This window comes from Stegostoma tigrinum, chromosome X (assembly GCF_030684315.1).
Source record: "Stegostoma tigrinum isolate sSteTig4 chromosome X, sSteTig4.hap1, whole genome shotgun sequence".
NCBI lineage: Eukaryota > Metazoa > Chordata > Chondrichthyes > Orectolobiformes > Stegostomatidae > Stegostoma > Stegostoma tigrinum.
The window spans coordinates 18,149,659-18,158,011 of NC_081404.1; the positions used below are offsets into that span (position 1 = coordinate 18,149,659).

General features: G+C 45.3%; 1 long non-coding RNA gene across 1 annotated transcript in view; it reads right to left on the reverse strand.

Moving 5' to 3' along the window:
- The window catches only part of LOC125448276 (uncharacterized), a 143,976-nt gene that overhangs the window by 134,922 nt on the left and 701 nt on the right, over nucleotides 1-8,353 (reverse strand). The window lies entirely within an intron of this gene.

Consider the following 8,353-nt stretch of genomic DNA (forward strand, 5'->3'; position numbering starts at 1 on the left):
AATTCCTTTCCTAAGGGCACTGTGGGTCTACCTACAGCACATGGTCTGCAGCAATTCAAGAAGCCGCATCTTCTTAAAGGCAATTAGGGATGGGCAATAAATGCTGGGCTGGCCTAGTCTGTGATTCTCACGTCCTGTGATTTTTTAAAACTAAAACTGAGAGGACAGATGGAGTCTGCCTGGCAGTGCAGCACTCTCTCAGTAATGAAATGTGAGGCTGGATGAACACAGCAGGCCAAGCAGCATCTCAGGAGCACAAAAGCTGACATTTCGGGCCTAGACCCTTCATCAGAGAGGGGGATGGGGTGAGGGTTCTGGAATAAATAGGGAGAGAGGGGGAGGCGGACCGAAGATGGAGAGAAAAGAAGATAGGTGGAGAGGAGAGTATAGGTGGGGAGGTAGGAAGGGGATAGTTCAGTCCAGGGAAGATGGACAGGTCAAGGAGGTCAGATGAGGTTAGTAGGTAGGAGATGGGGGTGCGGCTTGGGGTGGGAGGAAGGGATGGGTGAGAGGAAGAACAGGTTAGGGAGGCAGAGACAGGTTGGACTGGTTTTGGGATGCAGTGGGTGGAGGGGAAGAGCTGGGCTGGTTGTGTGGTGCAGTGGGGGGAGGGGACGAACTGGGCTGGTTTTGGGATGCGGTGGGGGAAGGGGAGATTTTGAAGCTGGTGAAGTCCACATTGATACCATTAGGCTGCAGGGTTCCCAAGCGGAATATGAGTTGCTGTTCCTGCAACCTTCGGGTGGCATCATTGTGGCACTGCAGGAGGCCCATGATGGACATGTCATCTGAGGAATGGGAGGGGGAGTTAAAATGGTTCGCGACTGGGAGGTGCAGTTGTTTGTTGCGAACCGAGCGGAGGTGTTCTGCAAAGCGGTCCCCAAGCCTCCGCTTGGTTACCACTCTCTCAGTAATGTTTCTTTGACAATGTAACATCCCTGAGTGCTGACCATCTGATGGGGTGATACTCCCTCAGTACTGCTCCTGCAACAGTGCAGCTCTCCCTTGGGACCAACCCTCTGTCGGTGCAGTACCCTTTTAGACCATAAGACATACAAGTGGAAATACGGCCATTCGGCCCATCAAGTCCACTCCACCATTTAAATCATGGCTGATGGGCATTTCAACTCCACTTCCCTGCACTCTCCCCGTAGCTCTTGATTCCTTGTGAGATCAAGAATAGGTCGATCTCTGCCTTGAAGGCATCCAACGTCCCGGCCTCCACTGCACTCTGTGGCAATGAATTCCACAAGCCCACCACTCTCTGGCTGCAGAACTGTCTCCTCATTTCTGTTTTAAATTTACCCCCTCTAATTCTAAGGCTGTGCCCACGGGTCCTAGTCTCCCCGCCTCACGGAAACAACTTCCCACCATCCACCCTTTCTAAGCCATACATTATCTTGTAAGTTTCTATTAGATCTCCCCTCAACCTTCTAAACTCTAATGAATACAATCCCAGGATCCTTAGCCATTCATCATTTGTCAAACCTACTATTCCAGGGATCATCCATGTGAATCTCCACTGGACATGCTCCAGGGCCAGTATGTCCTTCCCGAGGTGTGGGGCCCAAAATTGGACACAGTATTCTAAATGGGGCCTAACTAGAGCTAACTTTTGGAACTGATCCACTGACAATGGGGCACTACTTCACTATTACACTGGAATGTCAACTTGGATCATGTGCTCAAGTCACTGGCGTGAAACCTAAATCCTCAATTTTCTGACTCTGTAGTTGGAATGAGGTACCTACTGAGGCTGAGCAAGAGATCATTGTTTTCAATACAGAAAGGAAGATGATTTACTGAGTAGAGAGGAGACACAGCACGGTGGCTCAGCGGTTAGCCTCACAGCGCCAGGGACCCAGGTTCGATTCCCGCCTTGGGCGACCATCTGTGTGGAGTTTGCACATTCTCCCCATGTCTGTGTGGGTTTCCTTCGGGTGCTCTGGTTTCCTCCCACAGTCCAAAGATGTGCAAGTTAGGTGGATTGGCCATGCTAAATTGCCTGTAGTGTTCAGGGGTGTGTGGGCGATAGGGGGATGGGTCTGGGTGGGATGCTTCAAGGGTTGGTGTGGACTTGTTGGGCCAAAGGGCCTGTTTCTACACTGTAGGAAATCTAATCTAATAAATAGAATTTGGGTGGCATTCAGCACTGACTAATAGAAATTCTGTTTGCCTGTGGCAGAACAACCAACCATTGCAGAAAGAGTTACAGCAGTAGGTGAGACTGCTGTCTGCATATGCTACCAGCATCAATTCACAAACTGCACTCTTTATTGCTTACAGAACCTTTATGGGGCTATTGACCCAGAAATTTGGGTCAGGGCCAGAGCTAGATGGTACAAAGGTTCGACCCATTCGTAAGGCTCGTGTTCACAGGCAAATATAGTGTAATGTTTACAGAAATGAAGTATTACTGTAGCAATCTATTGTGTTCTATGCAGAAACACATAGCTAAAAGACTGACTAGAACTAGCTAAGTTCTTTCAGACTGTTTTCCCAATCACATGTGGACTGAAGTTTTTTTTGTTTCATGTCGGTTATGCCTGTTTTCATCCATAAGCACCCAAACCCCACGGCCTGGTTCCAGAGCAAGGCCAGCATGTGTCAACTAGCCTTTTCTTTAATCATTCATGGGAGTTAGCTACCACAGCCAGGGCAGCAATTTATTGTCCATCACTAATTGCCCTGAAAAGGTAATTATGTCTTATAAGCTGCCTTCTATCCGCTGCAGTCTGCTGTGTAGCACTTGCTGTTAGGGATGGACTTCCAGGGTTTTTGACTTGGCATCACTGAAGGAATGCTAATATATTTCCAAGCCAGGATGCTGTGGGGCTTGGAGGGGAACTTTCAAGTAGTGGTGTTCCCATGCATCTGCTGCTCTTGATCTTTGAGATGTTATAGGTCATGGGTTTGGCAGGTGCTGCCAAAGGAGGCTTGGTGAATTCCTGCAGTCCAAATGTGCCTCCGCTGTGACCCCATCTCAAGTATAGTTAGGTGCTTGTTTTTGGCTGGCGCAGACTCGAAGGGCCTTTTTCTGTGCTGTAGGTAATTCTGAAGCCCCAATTGAGATCAGCTGACTCAGAACAAACCATATTCAGAAGCCTAAATTCCATCTTTAATACCATAGTGCTGTGTAAAATTTAATCCAGATGCACCAGGATTATACAGCTACAGGCCATACTGAGAGCAAGATCTTGTCAGGCCTTTAGTTCGACCTCAATCTAGTTGAACCACTGACCAATAATACTAGATTTCAAACGGTGCAGTTCACTGAACACAGGGCACCGTATAATCTCCACATTATATCACGCAGTTTTGAAAGCCAAAAAAAATGTCATTCCGGATGAGCTAATCAACATCCAACAAGTCAGCATCATTGTGTTTCTGCTTGTTTGGTTTTTCCAAGGTATAGCTCAGGCGATTTCAGACGGCCAGCAGCAAGTGAAGCAAGAACTGCCTACGTGGCAGGGGAACCGAGAGGGGAGTCCATGGCCAGAAGATACAAGTGAACATTGTCCCTCAGGAGCAGTAAATGTAATCAGTCTCACTGTACATTAAAAGAACCTTAACCCATTGAGAACAGCACATCTCTCAACCTGCAAGCAATACAAACCACTCCACTTTCTTACTTCACCCCATGCTGCCAATGTAACAGTGACAGCTCTTCAAAAAGAACTCAGTAGAGGTATAGTACTGTGTTAATTCATGCTGAGTTCACACAGGCTGGCAAGACGTAATGGGCTGGAATCCCAATGTTGGATGTGGATATATCAGAGAGTTACAGTGAAAACACTGACAGATCAGGTAGGAGAAAGGACAAAAATAACAAAGAACCCAGTGATCAAGTTAAATTAGTACAAGGGAAGTTATCAAGTCTTGGGTACTTTTGAACAATTCAGAATAAGCTGTCAGTATTAAAGACTAAACTCCTTGATTACAAATCAGTAGTGTCTGTGAGACTGGAACAGGGGCAGACCATTCAGCCTCTCAAGGCTATTTTGCCATTTGAGCTTCGAGCACTGAATAATTGTAAAGTGAGAGCCTGGCAACACTAGACCGAGTGCGAGAACTCAGGAAGTTTGGTCAACCAGAACACGGACGGGTGAAAGCATAGCCCTTCAATATCAGGGTAAAGAAATGAAAAAAAATTAAAGAAAATGGGAGGTGTTGGCTGATCACTGTACTGTGAATCCAGAGACCCAGATAATGTTCTGGGGACATCGGTTGGAATCCCGCCACAGCAGATGGTGGAATTTGAATTCAGGCCATGAATTCACTGTTGATTGTTGGAAAAACCCATCTGCTTCACTCATGTCATTTAGAGAAGGAAACTGCCATCCTTACCTGGTCTAGCCTACATGTGACTCCAGACCCACAGCAATGTGGTTGACAATTAACTGCCCTCTGAGCAAAGAGGGATGGACAATAAATGCTGCCTGGCCAGGGACGCCCTCATTGCATAAATGAGTAAAGAATAAAAGAGTTATCTTAATATTTATTATTTACATTACATTTAATTAAACAGCATTCTTGGAAGTGATATTCTTGTTACTTCCCAATATAAATACAGTCTCTGTGTTAAATAAACTGACATTTCCAGGCACAACAGGTTCACTTGAGTCCCGGCCCATACTGGCAGTTAACCATTGAGGCGAGTGCACTCAGCATGCCAGACAGCATGATACCATCGTGATGGGTATTTGTCCTCAGGTCAATTACCATTATGTTACACTTAGGAAGTTACTCAGTATGCTGTTTAATCTCAGTCTGTACAATGGCATCCTCCCTGCTACCCCCAACCTTTTCAGATTTCATCGTAACATTCCATTATCAACTTGGAACACAGCAATTTATAATGGAAGAATAAGTGGATGATAATTGGGGCGAGATTGAAACTCATTCAAAAGCAAATTGCACATAGATAAAATCAGAACTAAAGTTTATGTCTTTAAAATGAAAAGCAGAATTGCATTCACAAGCTCTATGACAACCTGCATTTATACAGTGTCTTTACTAAAGTTAAAACATCCCAAGACAGGAGTGCAATTCTGATAGATTTTGACATAAGCCAGTGTTGCAGTGTCATTTACAGCACAGGAGACGACCATTTGGCTTTCTCTGTGGAACAATCCAGTCAAAGCTATTCCCCTGCTTTATCCCTGTAGTCCTGCAAGTTTATTTGCTTTAAGCGTTTATCCATTTTCCTTTCAAAATCATTCAATGTCTCCACCTACATCATCCTCACTGAAACTGAGTTCCAAGTTATTAAGACCATAAAATATAGGAGCAGAATTAGGCCATTTGGCCCATCAAATCTGCTCATCATTCAATCATGGCTGATACATTTCTCAACCTCATTCTCCTGCCTTCTCCCCATAACTCTTGATCCTCTTGCTAACCAAGTACCTATCTACCTCTGTCTTAAATGCACTCAATGACTTGGCCTTTGTGTGGCAATGAGTCCCACAGATTCACCACCCTCTGGTTGAAGAACTTCCTCCTCATCTCAGTTCTAAAGGGCCATCCCCTCGATCTGAGGCTGTGCCCTTGGGTCCCAGTCTCTCCTACTCATGGAAACATTTTTTTCATTCCCACTCTAGCCAGGCCCTCAGTATTCTGTAAGTTTCAACCAGATCCCCTCCACATCCTCCTAAACTCTATCAAGTACAGACCGAGAACCCTCAACTGATCCTCATAATAACAAGCCCTTTATCCCCAGGATCATTCTTGTAAACCTCCTCTGGATTCCTTCCAATGCCAACACATTCTTCATCAGATATGAGGCCCAAAACCGCTCACAATATTCCAAATTTGATCTGACCTGAGCTTTATACAGCCTCAGCAGCATGCTCAGGCTCTTGTTCTAGCCCTCTTGAATCTCGTCCTCTTAATACTAGCATTACATTTGGCTTCCTGATTGCCAACTGGGCCTGCTTGATAACCTTAAGAGAATCGTGAACGAGGACTCCTAAGTCCCTTTCAAGTGCTTCAGATTTCCAAAACCTTCCCCATCTGGAAAATAGTCTATGCCTCTATTCTTCCCACTGGAGTGCATAACCTCGCACATTCCCACATTGTATTTCATCTGACACTTTTTTGCCCACTCTCCCAGCCTGCCCAAGTCCTCTGCAGCCTCCACACTTCCTCATCACTACCTGTCCCTCCACCTACCTTCGTGTCATCTGCAAACCAAGCAACAATACCCTCAGTTCTTTCATCCAGATCGTTAACGTATAATATGAATAGCAGTAGTCCCAATAATAACTCCTGTGGAACTGGCTGCCATCTTGAAAAAGACACCTTTATCCCCAATCTCACCTTCCTCCAGTCAACTATTTATGCCAGTATTTTGCCCTGAACACCAAGGGCTCGTCTTATTTAGCAGCCTCCCTTACAGCACCTTGTTAAAAGCCTTCTGGAAATCCAAATAGATCATGTCCACTGGTTCTTTTGTCTAATTTGCTTGTTACCTCCTCAAAGAATTCAAACAGATTTGTCAGGCATGATCTTCCCTTGATGAAGCTATGCTGACTCCGCCCTATTTTACCATACACTTCGTATTCAACGATCACATACTTAATAACGGACTCTTAATGCTGCAACCGTACAAGACGCTGGTGCGGCCTCACTTGGAATATTGCGTGCAGTTCTGGTCGCCCCATTACAGGAAGGATGTGGAAGCATCGGAAAGGGTTCAGAGGAGATTTACCAGGACGTTGCCTGGTCTGGAGCGAAGGTCTTATGAAGAAAGGCTGAGGGACTTGGGTCTGTTCTCATTGGAGAGAGGCTAAGTGGGGATTTCATAGAAACATACAAGATGATCAGAGGATTCAATAGGGTGGACAGTGAGAGTCTTTTTCCTAGGATGATGACATTGGCTTGTATGAGAGGGCATAGCTGCAAATTGAGGGGTGGTAGATTTAAGATGGATGTCAGAGGCAGGTTCTTTACTCAGAGTGGTAAGGGCGTGGAATGCCCTGCCTGCCAATGTAGTTAACTCAGCCAGATTAGGGGCATTTAAACAGTCCTTGGATAAGCATATGGATGATGATGGGACAGTGTAGGGGGATGGGCTTAGATTAGTTCACAGGCCGGCACAACATCGAGGGCCGAAGGGCCTGTTCTGCACTGTATTGTTCGATGTTATATGTTCTATAAAATGTTACCAATGACCGAGGTCAAGCTAACCAGCCTATAATTCCATGTCTTCTGCTTCTCTCCCTTCTAAAACCGGGGTGTTACATTCGCCATTTTCTAGTCCTCTGGTATCCTCCCTGACTCCAGTGATTCTTGAAAGATCACCACCAATGCCTCCACAATCTTACCCAGCTGACTCCTTCAGAACTTTGGCATGTAGTCTACCTGGTCTGGATGATTAATGTGCCTTCAGACCTTTCAGCTTCCCCAGAACTTTCTCTTCAGTGATGCACTCTGCCACCGGACTCCCTTGAAGTTCTGATATGCTGCTGGTGTCTCCCACTGTGAAGACTGAAGCAAAATACCTATTCAGTTCCTGTCATTTCTTTGTCTCCCATTATCACTTCTCCAGTCTTATTTTCCAGCAGTTCAACAACCATTCTTGCATCTCTCTTACCTTTTTTTATGTGCCTAATCAAAAATTCCTACTTTTTTTTTATATTACTAGCTAGCTTAACCTCACACTTCATCTTCTCTCTCTCCTTATTGCTTTTTTTAGTTGTCCTCTGTTGGGTTTTAAAGTCTTCCTAACCCTCTGGTTTCCCACTAATCTTCATCACATTGTTTGCATTTTCATTTGCTTTTGTGCTATCCCTGACTTCCCTAGTCAGCCACACCCTCCATTGTCCTCCACTTAATATGTTAATATGTTTCTTCTTCCTTGGGAGGAGTTTTTGCTGTACCTCCTAAATTATCCAGGATAGCCATTGCTGCTCCACCATCTTCTCTCCAAGGCTCCCTTCTAGTCAACTCTGGCCAGCTCCTCCCTCACATCTTTGTAGTTACCTTTACGCAATTGTAACATCATTATATTTGATTCCAGCTTCTCCCTCTCAACTGCAATATCACAGATCAGCCCTTTGAGCATGCTCTGTCATTCATCACGATCATGGCTGATCGTCCAACTCAATGGCCTAGTCCTGCTTTCTCCCCATAACCTTGGATCTCATTCACCCCAAGTGTTATATCTAGCTGCCTCTTAAATATGTTCAATGTTTTGGTATCAACTACTTCCTGTGGTAATGAATTCCATAGGCTTGCCACTCTTTGGGTGAAGAAATGTCTCATCTCCATTCTAAATGGTCTACACCAAATCCTCAGACTGTGACCCTGGTTCTGGACACATCCACCATCAGGAACATCCTCCCTGTAT